We start from the raw sequence: 15,036 nt of genomic DNA, 5'->3' as shown, positions 1-15,036 counted from the left end.
CTTCCAGCTCATAAAGGGAAACACAACCAGCAGTTGCAGAGAGCCTGAGGCTACGCGGCTTTTGGAGCAGCAGGGAGAAGTTAAATAGCCTGGGAGCTGGCTGCAGAAAGAGGGCTCACTGGCTTGGATATTGGGATGAAAGGCTCGGAGCTGGCATGAGAAACAATATGTTTCTGGCAAAGGGGGGCCATAATTGCCATGAAAGAGCCTTGTGGGTGGCCCATTAAAAAGGGGGGGTTACAGCTGGGTCTGAAGGAGGCTGGCAGAGAGGGATCCTGGCTATTGGATTTGCCAGCCTGAGTATGCTTGTAGAAAGGCAATGACCTAGAGGGAACTGGCTGGACAAACCCGTCAGGCCTTAAGCTGTCTTTAGGACTGAATGAAGTATGATGATTTTACATTTGTTGGCAAGTGTTCACATACATGGAACAGGAAAAGAAAAATCCTCAGATAGAGGAAGGATATCTTCATCTCAATAGGACCAAATGATCATGGACTCTTCCTGAGATAGGTTTATTTTAAAACATCTGGAATTCTCTGTGGACTAAGATTGTGTGTTCCTCTTAGAATTATCTAATTCTTTGCTCATGTTGAAATTATAAAGTATTACTCTTTTGTTGCAAATTAACTGTTTATTTTTTTGCTCTACCCTTCAAGAACTTGGAATACATAAGAGAATTATTCTGCTAACAAAAAGCAACTAAACAAATAACAAACCAACCAACAAATAAAAAACTGTAACAGGACTGGAACATCTTTCAAGTCTTCTCTCCCTTTCTTAGCTTGTTTGTATTTTGACTAAATACAATCGTACTTTTCCAAGCAGCTCCTTTGTTGTTGTTTTTTTAATTAGCTTTCTCTAATTTTTCTTTACATGCATCTTTCTTACAATATTATGGCCTAACTGAATGTTAATCCAGCTCATTCCACCCTAGTGCTGCATACAGCAGAACAGTTACCTTCCAGACAACACAAAATGACACCTGCCTTTCTACAACAGCATGGCAGAGCCGATTCAGTTACTCTGTGAAGCATTCTAACTTCTAGGTCCTTTCTGTGTTACTGTTGTCAATCAGCTAGTGTTCTCTCTGGTTTTAATTTCCCAAATGCAGTATATTAAATTTCATCTTCATTAAAATTCACTTTTTTATATAAAAAATTTTCTTCAGATTGTCAAGATCATCTTCAGCAAACCTCGCTTGCCATCTTTTTGCACTCAATTTTTAACGAAACTTCCTTCATTTATTAAAAAAAATATTATAGGATATTAAGCACAGGACAGAACCCTAGAGAATCTGACATAATAAGTAGCTGACAAACAGCCCTGAAGCAGATGTCTGTTGTTACCTGTGAATCTGCCATAAACATCATCTGTACAAGTCTTCCTCAAGAGAGTGCTGTGTAGAAGACCTCAAAGGCTGAAAGTCAAGATACATCCTCCTGCTGTCTCCCTTTCTCTGCATGAGATGATTTTCTGTGGAGAAGAAGGAAATTGCAGTGGCTGAACATGTTTAATTATTGACAAATCAGTCTTGGTTTTCCTTTTTAAATAAGAATCCTTTGGATACTTACAAATTTGCTTTGGATTCTTCCTGGCTATCAAAATGGTGTATCTTTACAATTCCATTCTACTCTTTTCCAAATGGGAAATACCTTTGCCTTCAAACTGCCTTGACTTTCATGATTTCTTGATGAAAATTGCTGCAGGGTTGGGAGTCATTATACAACTATAGAATTCTATGTCAGAATTTCTCAGATTTCAGAATATCTAAAATATTTTAATATTTTTCATTCTTGCCGTATTAATCATACAGGAAAACTAATTTTTTCAAAACATTTGAAATAAGAGAGACTTTGAACTTTTCAGCCTTTTCTCACTCATTTTTTTCTCCCCTTTCCTCACAAGTACTGCTCTCAATTTTGTTTTATTTTTTTTATTTTTATTTTTTTTCACTTCTAACATACTTTTGGAAGTTTTTATTCTTGACTGTTTTCCCTTATTAGTCACCAGAACTGAAACATTCCGTTCCATACTCTCAGTCAGGTGATTTTTGAATGTTGACAGCAATAATATGTCTGAACTGGCTCAGCCTCCCGGCTTGGTTGCATTGTTACAACTTGCTTCCACTTTTATTCTTCCCCAGGCATGTCTCTGGTTTCTTCTAGGCATCACAGTAAGCATATTTATTTTTGGTATATGCTACCCTGTAACTCTTTTTTATCTGTTTGTGGAAACTTCAATGTCAATCTTCCTGCCCTATTATTTACACTACTCAGTCTGCGCTTTGCAATGTAAATTTGTTTTTAATCCATTGAATTCCATTGATGTTAACTTTTACCTGGTGATATCAACGGGTGCAGTTTACAGACCAAAGTGAACTTGCTTTACTCTTGGTGAACGAATATGAAAGCTGATTCTACTTCTACTTTGCATCAGCAAGGATTTGTGTAGGCCCAGTGCTAGGAGAACAAATCCCAAGCTAGCCATCCCTGCGCTGGCAGAGCACCTTAGAGTATCTTAGAATAGATACACAGCTTCCACTGATGTTTAATACATGTTTTTGATTAGGTTGCTATTTTTTGTAAACGCAGTGTCTCCTAGAACTCAGTGTAAAGCTCTCATCATCTTACTGAAAGAGCATCCTAAACAGTACATGCATTCTTTTGTCAGGGAGCCTCACCTTATGCTCAATAACAGTGTTAATAACCTTCTGAAACAGAGATATTCCTTTATTTTTAAAATTTACCTGCCCTGAATTTGCTCCAGCAAAGAAGAGTTTGATGTACCATTCTCAGCCAGTTCTGATCTACCAAAAACAAACTAGAAAGAAATATTACTGCCATGTGAATGCATGGGATGCTGACAAAAGTGTGTGAGTCTTCATAGCCAAATCATGCGTTGAGGTCCTGTGTCTTGTGTGCCACGTCTCATTCACATAGGAGTCCATGACCTCTGCTCCCATTTTAAAACATTTATGGTCTGACCCACTTTTAACATCTTTGGAATGTTATTGGGTTCTCTATTTCCAGGAATCCCTTAGCACTAGAGCCGGAAGGACACACCAGCTGAGACATCCACCACACACTCCTCTCAGGGAATGACACAGCCACCATGTGTCAAAGCCTTCAGGACTAAGAGGCTTAGCATGTGTATTTGTTTGAGTCTCATTAAAATAAAAGGACAGCTCTGCTGTGTGATACTGCTTTATATTTCCTGTTAATTAACTTAATTAAGTCGAGCATCTAGGGCTAGGAAATGATCTATGTTTGAAATTTTTGAAGATCAGGGAAGAAGTATTTATATGAATGGAATCTAACAAACAGAAGATTTTTCTGTCATAAGGAGGTGGTGCCAGAGGTTATAGTGATTAATAACCATAAAATTATAAAATTATGACACTAAAATTTTTACTAGTCAAAGTGTACTGCTTTGCAACTCACTTCTTATAGAAAAAGAGAATTCAGGCTATAGTGATCATCTCTTGGCATGCACTGGAGAATTACTTTCACTGTAAGCTAAAGCAGCTTCCTGCACAGTGATCCGATCCTCTTTCTCTTCCACTGAGGTTCCCATGAGGAAGGAGAGCTGAGTGTCTTTTGTAGTTTCCTGTGCCCTGTGCTGAACAGAAAGCCTAAGGTCCAGCCTGGCATAAAGGAACTGAAATAAGTAGACTGTGTATGCAGCAGTGGCTTCTGGGAATGGTTTCAGGACTTTGTATTTCCTAGTTATTTTGTGCTTTTTTTCTTCTTTTTCTTTTTTTCCTTTTTTTTTTTTTTTTTTTGTGAAAGAGTAAACATTTCAAACTAAATTATTCAGAAGGGATTTAGGAGGTGTTTTCTTTAAGTTCTGCTGAATAACAAATGTGTGGAGAGAAAAAAATCAAGCATTTTGCTTTGCTTTTGTGTTTTTGTTCACTGGCTACACTGAGATCTTTGAGGAGAAAGATTGTATAGATGTGCGGGGTGATTCAGTTCCCCCTCTGTCTGAGAAGGGTTTTCATAGGAGCTGCTCTAAACAACGGTTTGAAGAGGGCTATCTCAAGGCTACTGAAGACAGAAAAGAAAAATCCTGGCAAAATAAAGAGCCATAATAAAATTGGAGGTGATTCTGCTACCAGGGCCAGTATGCTGGTGGCATTTCCTCAGTAAAAATAGCACACCGAGTCCAAGAGGTGGTATCATAGAAAGAGGTGGAATATTTTAGCAGTTCAATCCCAGAGTGAGTCCTCAGAGTGCAGAAGAAATATCTTCTCTACAAGGCAGTGGAATACAATTATAACTCCCTAAAGTGTATGGTGGAAATTTAAGAATCCAATGTATTTCTGGATTATCACTTTCACAATGCAGTGCACACATGCACATAGATGCTTGTAATTTAAAAAAAAAGCCCACACATCAGTAATTACTAGCACCATGACATAGACACGTAGAGTCATAGAATCATAGAGTCATAGATGGCTTGGGTTGGAAGAGACCTTATCGATCGTTCAGTTATAACCCTCCTAACATGGGCAGGTTGCCACCCCTCAGCCCAGGACCCCATCCAACCTGGCCTTGAGCACCTTCAGCAATGGGGCACCCAGAGCTTCCATGGGCTGCCTGTGCCAGCACCTCACCACTCTCTAAGTGAAAAATTTCCTCCTAAAATCTGACCTAAATCTCCCCTTTTAGTTTAAAGCCATTCCCCCTTATGCTATCACTATCAGATCATGTAAGAAGTCAGTCTCCGTCCTCTTTACAAGCAGCTCTTCAGTACTGGAATGCTGCAATGAGATCTTAACAGAGCCTTCTCTTCAGACTGAAGAAGTCCAGCTCCCTCAGCCTTACTTTGTGCCCCCTGTACACACACGCACACACACATGCATTCTGTATGATGTCAGAAAACAGCCGCTTTTCCCCCAAAGCTGTGAAGCCTCTCACAAAGACTGTTGGAAATGCCATCCTCTGGACCAGCACTGCAGTACCCTGGATCAGGTGGCCAGCCAGTGCTCTGGGCCTTCAATGCACTCATTGCTCTGACTCAACATTTTAAATCTGGAAGTTTTGACAAACTTTAGAAAAAATTACAACATGTTGTGCTCTCTAGTGAGACTGAGAACCTAAGTTCTAGTTATGCTGAGTAGCTGTTATGCCTGAATATTTTAATTAGGAAGAACTCAATGTCCTTTATGTCATATATATATTTTTTGGGGGGGTAGGGGGACATACTGTAATTTAAATGGTGGAATAAATAGTAACACCCAGAAAGCTGTGTTCCCCCTGTCAAACTGTCCTCACGAGACCAGTGGGCTCTCTCCTTTTGATACCGCACTGTTTGGTAGTTTGGCATTTTTATGCACTAAGCATTACTCCTCCTGTCCATTGCTATGGTTTTGCCTAATTCCATGTGATGCAGAAACTAATTTAAAGCCTGTGAACCATTATCCCAACTGCAGTAGAATTACTATTTAGCAACAGACTCCAGACTACTTCTTTTCCAAGGCATTACCAGCCTTTTTGTAATGGCATCATGCAGATGCCATTGCAAGGTAATACCAGCCATTTTTGTAATGGCATTTTTTCATAGTTCACAGCATCATAGGTGGCAAGGTACAGGCATGCGTAAGAGGTTGTGCACTTACTGGCTTTCAGTACATAAGGTGTAGCCTTACATCCCCATTCTCTGTCTCAGCATGATTTGTGATGTTTTAGTACAGAGTTTTCAAGCTTGGACAGCTATTTCTGTGTAGTTTTTAGGTATGCAACTATGAAAGATTTGTTTGAAACCATCTCAGCATTAACTGTATTAAAATGAATTTCAGTATTGTGAGGGAGCACTACTCTTCCTGTGCTTAAAATTACATACATGCTTAAGAACCTTACTTAATTGGATCTTGTGAACCAGAGTCACCAAAAATGACAATAAATGGGAGTGAACTAATTATGTCAGAGCTCCAACACAAAATGTAGCATTAAAGGTATGACTGAACTCGATGTACAAGAATGCAAATACAATTGATGTTCTTGATGATATAGTCTTCATGGAGATTTTTGTCATGGGCTTAAAATGTTGCAGCACCTCGGAAGAATTTTAGGAATGTCCCTAAGAAAGGAATGAGTTTCTAATCTACATGGAAAGGGAAAAAGGTAAGGAGAGAGGAAGATCCTGCTGCTATGCACGGCATTTGATTCTTGACTTTGCTCTCCAGAAGTCAATAGGAAGAAACCTGAGACATGAAACCTGCACTGCTGAATGAGGAGTGCATCAGACATGCAGATCGTTGCAGATACCTTTACTCTGAATAGGAATCTAAAACTCCAGATTGTGATGAATGCCAAAGAAAGTTTTTCTTCTTGACTATGCTTGCATTAATTTTCCCCATCATCTTTCCAGTTCTAGATCTGAGGCCAAGGGAAGCTGACACATTCAGCTCACGCTCTGTCATTGGAGGTAAAGCATGCGAGCGCCAGTCTAATGCTCCCCCCACGAGGCTCAGCCCTGACACAAGACTGAATGCTCTCAGCCATGCTGGAAGGGTCATCGGGGGCCTGGGAGTGCCAAGCACTGTATTGAGAAAGCTGTTCCTGGCAGCCACAGAGAACACCCCTTCTTCCAGGAACAGGTAACAAAGAGAGACTCCTCACATCAGACCCCCAGGGAACCTTTCAAACCGCTCCTTGGCTTCATGTGAGAGCACAGCATCTCTCAGCACAGGAGCAAAGGCTGGAATTAAATTAAGCAATAGAAAATGTTGGACCATACTTATTTGTGAGATTGTGTTTGGAAAAATAACGTATTTACAAATCCTTTCTATAAAGTTGTTACTGCTGTAAAATATTCAGTGGAAGGTGTTTTTATTAGAACAAGAAAAGAGGCAGTTCCAAGTCTAAGCACTCCTGCAGAACTTGCTCCGTAGTGCACTCTCTCACTTTTCATTCCTGCTGTAAAATACAAATCTGCTCTACCTGTTCTGAAAGGTATCTGTAGTTTGCTCACTCCAGCAGCTGTTAAAACCATGCTGTTGTTTTTATTGTTTCAGTCCACAGAGATTTTTCCTGCCCTCTCATGCTTCAGGAAAGTCACTGTGGGAAATACTTAGAAGTCTGGTCATAAGCAGACCCAGGCTTGGAAGGAGGTCAGTAATGCCAGACAGGCTACAAAGGCACAATATTTTCATGGAAAGTCTCCACAAATGAATAGAATGCAGACTATAAAAGTATATATTACAACTACTAACATATTAGTTATCTGACTCTAGTGCCTTGACACACAGTGTACTTTCTCTAGACACATCAAAGTAGATTGGAATTGTCATTTGACTATTATATTTCTTTCTTCTGGCTTGTACAATCCCCTCCCAGGTATGAGCCATTCAGTAGTTTTGAGTATTTTCCTAGGATATAAAATGCACCATGTCATTTCTTTGCCTAGCAAGCATAGGACAGTGTGTTTGTGAAGTGCTGTGTTCTCCCTGTTCCAGGTGGAGAAAAATAAAAAGCACAAGCCTAATCTACAAGGCTGCTTGTGTAATAAGATACAACAGGTAAGAACAATAGCAGCTGAAAGATAAAAGCAAGAGACCAGATAGCGTTGAATGTGTAATTTGTTTTAAAACTTTGGAAGACCTAATTCGTACTCAAATTTCACTATGAAGTGCAAGCAGCTCTTGGAATAAATTATGAGCCTGAAAGCCTGTGAAGAAGTGTTTATTAAAACACAAAACCTGATATTCTTCTCAGATTTCAATGGTAAACACGGCACGAAGGGAGTTGCTACTCTTTTCCTGCACGCACCAACTCTACTGGAGTTCAAGAAGCATTTGGACAACACTCTCAGATACATGGTTTGATTTTTCAGGGGTCCTGTGTGCAGCTAGGAGTTGGACTCCATGATCCCTGTGGTTCTTTCCAACTCAGATTCCATGACTCTATGAATCTATAAAAATAGGCAATGATTACACTGCCACTGTTTTATACCTGTTGTTGGGTGTTAAGGTTGAAATGAAAACAACAGATGTAAAACAGTATACTGGAAAAGCCCAATATAAGAGTGTGCAGCTCCTGTTGTTCTGAGGTCCTTTAAAATGTTTATTCTCCACTCTAATGGGAGAAAAAAAGTGTGCAGGGGAAGAGAACATTTCATTGCAAGGGTCTCAAGGGTGTTGGGCTGAGCATTCAGTTCCTTTTTAAGGCAGTTAAAACAGAAATGGGAACATTGTATTTTCTAAATAAAATGGCATGAGATGTTCTCACTGAAGAGTTTATCTGGTGTTTTGTGTTTGTGCTCATCCAGTCTTCTTTTTCCAGTCCTACACAGTCTGAGCAATGTATATGAAACAGAAAGGGGCACATGAAAAACTGCACATCATGCAGCCTGCTATCATTCTAAATCATGGGGAAAACGTGGAAATCAAACTTGCAGAGTGCATTGCAGTATTTCAAGTAACATCTTTCATATATACTAGGAACTATCAAAACAAAATTTATTTAGAAGAGTCTGAAAGTAACTATGTAGAGAGAAACCTATGCTCTTCTGTAGACAAGATTCGAGTGCAGAACATGGAAGCAAAGCAATTGTAATTCCGACTTGAAATGGGTTATAGAAATCGTGAAAAACTCAGCTTAAAATAATAGTGCGCAGATATAGGTCTATCAAAAGGTCCTAATTAAGCAAAAGAGACTGCCCAGGAAGTGGCTCTGGTAATCTGAGTACACTGACAATGTAATTCATAAAATATTAAACCGGTATTTTTAATCCTACAGCAACCCGGGTTAGGCCATGAACTTGTGAGCTAAACATGTGCTACTGAAACATCAGAATCGAACTTTTACTCACAAAATATACACCCACAGCAAGGTTATCATACACAGGGCAAGCACACCCCTCCTGAAAGCAGGCAACCGTGCATGCAAAATTACCTGCGCAGTGCAAAGGGGCTACTTAGATCCCTTCTGTGTTTAATAATAGGGCTTAAAGGAGAGACAGCTCGGACACTCTGTATTGCTAGTAATTGAAAAAGGTGCAGTGGAGCCTGCATAGCTGAGTGTAGCAAGGGTTCGAGTGACGCTTGTGCTGTGCCTGTGAGCAACTGCAGCAAAAAAAAAAAATGGGAACACTGAGCTGTGAAAAATGGTTCATACTCTTCTTTAAGGCCTTTTCTTTCACTCCTAATTAGAGATGTACAAATAATTGATTTTTCAGTTTGGCGGCTGAACCTAAAAACTACTTTCTAATTTGTTTCAGGTTGTTCCCCAGTCTAAACTGAATTGCTGGCACTATGAAAAGCCCCTATTTCCAACGCCCACCCCCCCAAATTCACATTATTAGGTTTAATTCCACCCTCATGTCAATGCAATAACATAGCTTTCACAACTACAGGGTCCTGAAACAGCATTGTTTTGTGCTTGTGCTTAAGGAGCCTAAGAAGGGCAGAATTTGTATCACTTTATTGAAAACCAGGTCAGTTAAAAAATATGTATTAATGTCATTTCAACAGCTGATTTTTGTATTTGTTTGTTGTCCTCCTCCCTACCCCATCAGTGTCTGCAATACGTATAGCAACACTTCCTTCAGATTTTCCAAAATCCTCTCTGTCCTGTTGGGGGTCCCCACAACACACATTGAAGAAGAAGGGAAGAAGGGAAGATTGGTCTGCAAGCAGCTGATCCACACTGCTGATTTCTGAACTGAGGAGCCCTGATGGTGTTTCTGGTCTCCATGGTCCTTTGCCACAGGCCATATTTATCCTGGGGGGATCTCTGGTGGTGCACAGCTCTTTTCACATTGATTAGTGTGGTTACGAAATCCAGGCATATAGTCAGGGAATAAGGAAAATCGACTTTGCCACTTCAACAAGATCAACAAATTGAAGAACGAAGAGAGAGAGAGAGAGGGAGAGAGAGAGAGAGAGAAACAGAGAGAGAGAGAGAGGGAGAGAGAGAGAGAGAGAGAGAGGGAGATTTCTTTAGCTGTCTTGGCTGCCAACAGCATCAGTAGTTCCCAGGGCTTTTTAAGAGGGCTAGTGATTGTCGTAATGTTTCAACAAGTTGCCCAAACAACTTTATAGTCTTTGTTTCTTTACACTTTTCTCTCCCTTATTTCAGCTATGCATGAATTGAAGCTAACGACAAGAGTAAAAACATTTCCTCCTATTTAGGGTGTGCTAAAGGAAGCTCAATTCAGGATGTAAAAATCACAGCCAGATCCAGAGGTTTTTGTTAATTCTTGCTTTTGGAGAGCCCTGACCCCTGCTGCTGCCTCTTTCCTGAGAGCTGTGCCGCTGCTCTTGGTGAACTGGGCATCCTCTCCTCTTCCCCATTCCTTAATGGATTCAGACTAGGAAATCCTTGTTCCAGAGTAGGGAATGAGGTAGTCCTTGCCATCTGCTCTGCCAGCTCTTTGGTGGCTCCTGTTTCTCCCTTCTTCCTCTTCAGGCTCAGGCCTAGAAGTCCCAAAGCAAAGAGGCTTCCACCTTCCCACAGCTGACTTGGTCTGAGGCCCACCTGAGGCTCCTCGCTCCAGAACCAGCTGCTATTCAATCAGGGAACTATTTAGGAGGCAGAGAATCCTGGAAATTAGTCTCAATTCCCATTAATATATTGTCTAATAGATGTTAAGTACAGGCACAGCAAGAGCACAGGACCTGCCCTCCTGCTCCCAGTAGAGTTTCAGAAGCATAAGATTACATGGTCAGATTCCTTTTTGTTTGTTCTCTTTCACACAGACTTCTGTAAGTAGTAAATGTCCATATGTATGTAAATGTCCAGCATACACGCATGCCTGAGCTCCTGCTGTAATGAAGGGAACACTCTTAATTGGCCTAAAGACAGGCACCTACTGCCTTTTGGGATGCTCCAGGCTCTCTGAGATGCCTGTACAGGACTACGAGATATGAATGATGACTTATGCTAAGCGTATCAGCCATGCACTCAAATAAGTGCACAAAATAAGCACCCAAATGCTGTTAGACAACTGAATCCCATGCTGGAGAACTAGCTGACGCAGAGAGAGTGGAGAATAGAAAGTATATCAACTGACCAAATATAGGTCAGTATAAAATCATGCTAGACTTCATCAGCTCTGTTGGCTGAATGAATCTCCACTGACTCCTTTTGGAGCTTCAGCAACTCATTCAGGTTTATAAGGGGACAATTAAAGCAGAGTGTCCTAATCTGAGGGCAGTGACTTGATGCTATGAATTCTTTGGTCTTCTCACAGAACAGCTTTACTCTGGCAGGTAAGGCAATTCAAGAACTTAAGCTCCATGACTGAGACTCTGTTGACCATTGAATTTAGATCTATACATGCACAGATCTTGACAGTTGGCTAATTTAGGCATGCCAGAATGTCAAAATCTATTATTTCTTGATTTTGCAAAATCCATAACTGTTTATTAAATTTACATTAATTTTACATTAATTAAATTAATTACTGATTTTAAAGCCAGTTAAAAAAGCCATCTGTGGCACTTCTGACCATAGACTGAGGAAGAGGCTGGGTATCAACATCTGTCTTAAATTTCTTGCAGAGGTGAAATTTTAATTGAGCCCACTCTTTCAAAGCCATCACATCACTGACAAGCAATTATGGTCTCATGGCCATTTGGTAGCGTCATTATATAGCAGTCTTGGTCTAGTTGTCACACAAGGAGGTGCCATTACCACGAAGGGTCCATTCAGCTTTTTCCCTTACAGTTTTTAAAGGAGGCCAAAGTCAGACCTGTCACTATGATTTTTACTCTTGCAAGTAGGCCCTGAGACAGCTTCACTGGGCGTTGTTTGAGGGCAACAAATTGTATCTTCTCAAGGAGTTTAATATATTCCTTCAACTTCTAGACTCAGCCTGGTAGCCTTTACTGGAAAATTGATGCACATAAAATGGATACAGCAGCATTAAGAAAAGCAGCGTCAAGAGACTCTGAGAGAAATGGTAGATTATTTCTGACAAAAATATCTCAGAGGTCTCAAAAGACAGTTGAAAACACACCAGAGGGGTAGAGAAAACTGGATTTTTTCCCCTCAGTTTTGACTACAACTGTAGTGAAAAAATTGCCCCTTACACATAATAATTCTGGCTAAAAGTCAGTTCTATGTATCTAAGCAGTTGTACCTTGAATTGTTTTTAATATGATGGTAAGTCTTTTTTATGTGTAAAGATGTAAGAGATTTTAGCATTAAAACCTGTGGCTTGTTGCTATTAGAGTTGTTGTAGGAGAGAAGTATAATTTGCAGGATTTTTTCAAGCATAGATGTTAGAAGTGAAATCTTCATAAAATAAGTGGTTCATCTTGCTATCCATATATTATCTATCTGTAAATTCAAGCCCCAGTCCCTCCTTAAAAGGCTTTAAATCTGACAAATGTATAACTGAAATTACCACGCAAAAATATATCATAGGGAAAAGAGTGACATAGGAGAGAAAGATAAAAGAAACCATGGAAGTAATCACATGAAATACAGTGCCTTAAGCACAGATTACCCAGACAGCTATATAGGGCTTGGAGAACTTACTTTAGGGCAGGTTTAGCCTCAAGCTGTCCCCCACTGTAACTGCTTATCCTCAGGGCATGGTGGAAGCAGTGGTAGCATACATGGATGATCTTTAAACACCATGACTGACAGGCGCGGGATGGTCAAAACTATCAAGTTTCAGCTCCCCAACCCAAGTCACTGTGTCCTGCAAAGAACTCCCCCAGGAGGAGGGAGGGCCCTTCACTGCAACAGCCATCTCCAGAGGACCAAAGAAACAGCAACAGCAGAAACAAAATCTTTTGTGAAAAAATACCAACGAGTCAGGCAAATTGGAGAGGGAGAAAGACTTGAGAGAATGGGATAACACAATGTAAGAGACCGACAAATCGTAAGACTAAAATACAGTTTTAGAACAACTTCGAGGACAGGAAAACTCCTTTTAGTCATGGGTCAGTGTTGGTTGTGATAGGCAAGAAGACTCTTGCTCTGGAATCTTGTTCTTGCCTTCTAAGTCCTCTTCATGTCATAGCAGTAGGGAGAGATTTGTTAAGTGTATGAAACAGCCACTGCTGTGCTTTATTGCCTCACAGAGCCCTTTGTCAAAAATATAAGCAAATGCCCAGGATCACTGCTAAGCAACAGATTTGCTTAAACATATCCCTTAAATCAACTATGTGATGAAGTTCTGTTAATGTTAGTAGGGCAAAAGCTTGCACCTTGGTTTAAATCCATGTAAGTGTTTTGCTGAAGAGTGATAGGGTATGGAAATGAACATGTGAACCCTCTGCCCAGCACCACCAACGCCATGTAGCAGCTACAGACAGATCAGACTGCAGCTACCTTCTCAGACTCAGCCACTGCCTGTTTGTGCCTGTTCATTCATACTCTGCACTGTTGTTTGAGTTCCCCCTCCTCATAACATGGGCATGAACTACAGAAGGGTGAGCACCTTCATAGCTGGGAATGGCAACAGGGCTTTGACAGGAAGAAGAGTAAGAAATGCAAGTGTCCCACAGATGGGATTCCTTACACCTCGCTTCAGATGTCTATAATGCAAATGTGTGCGCCTGAGGTAGTTACCCTAAGGTAATTTTACCTGGATGCAAAACGTCTTTCCATTGCCAGGTTCAGGGATCAGCCTGACTCATCAGATGCAAGCAGTGTGTAATTACACAGATTAATTGCGGTTACAATTTTCTCCAGTTGTAACTCGGTTGTTTTAAAGCTCAGAGGTTGGTTTGGTCTACTTGGACCAAACCTGCTTAGAGAGCAATTCTAAAATTTTGCCTTGTGCTTTTTCTTCCAACATAATAATTAACACACCACTTCAGTTAGCAAAGTTTTTGATGTGGCTTCCGAGGGCTCAAGGTTGACTATAGAGGGAACAATATTCCTTCCCCTAAAAATGCTGATTTTAGCTTATGTGAAATATTTCACATAGATGTGAATGTCATTCTGGAACCATCACTCCTTGCGAGCAGAAGATACATCCATTCAACCTCAATAAAAAGAATAGAGTAGCTCTGATTGAAGCTAACCATTGTGTGGCAAAAACTGATATGTTTTCCCTCTACTCTCATCACAATTCCATTACAATCTAATGATCACTTCAACAGGTATAAAATATTCTGTTGATTGAAAGTATATGTTCCATTTTCATGTTATAATTTCAATTATTTTAGTATATGAAATGATAGTGTGTATTCTATCATAAAGATAAAATAAAATTATTACTGTTTTATTGAAAGTAGACACAGCATTGAAAGTAAGCAGCTTAATCTTGTCTAAACAAATCACTTTGTAAATATGAAGATGAAACTTCAGCAGAAGGCTATCGTAAATTCTACATTTTGCTTGGATTTTGAAATATTTGTCCTCTTTTTCTATTTTGCAACTGAGAATACCTTGAGAAACTGAAATTCAGATGAAGCCTGGTGAAATTTCAGGGGTGAAAGTGACTTCCATGCACTCTGAAGTTCTCTCAAACTCAGCTACAGCCATTTGGATGAATTGAAGAAAAATATTCTTTATAAAGATTGTACTAATTTTTGACTGTGTATGATTGCAGCATTGCATTAAAAACATAGTTATGTATATTATACAATAATATCTTATGTAATATATATACATATAACATAAATACTCATACGATACAAATCAAAAAAGCCTCTTTGATTATTACTGAGAAGACACAGAGTCTCTTGTGCTTTGTGCACAGAAATAAATCAAGAGATTGCTTTATTCAGGTCTTCTCTCTGAGTCTCTGTATGATTTGGAAAGCTAATAAATTTTAGCCCCAGAAAGAACAACCTATTATTCGTATTTTCAGTAATTTTAGAAAATGCTAATGAAAAATCAATTAAGTAGAAGCACTTAAAACAACGTACTTAGTTGTTATCTCAGACTTCAATTATAAAGACCAAAGAGCAAAACCTTCCAGCAATCATTAGCATCACAGGAGATCTTTTTACTAAGCTCGATTAAAATGAGCTGTGCACCTAAATCCCTTCTCGTGAAGATCAGCTTCCTTCTGCCTAAAATTTCCCAAAAGTATAAATGCTGAGGCACTGGTGTGCAAATGGAGCA

This window comes from Gallus gallus, chromosome 1 (genome assembly GCF_016699485.2).
Source record: "Gallus gallus isolate bGalGal1 chromosome 1, bGalGal1.mat.broiler.GRCg7b, whole genome shotgun sequence".
Classification (NCBI taxonomy): Eukaryota; Metazoa; Chordata; class Aves; order Galliformes; family Phasianidae; genus Gallus; species Gallus gallus.
Note: the sequence above shows the minus strand (reverse complement) of the source record.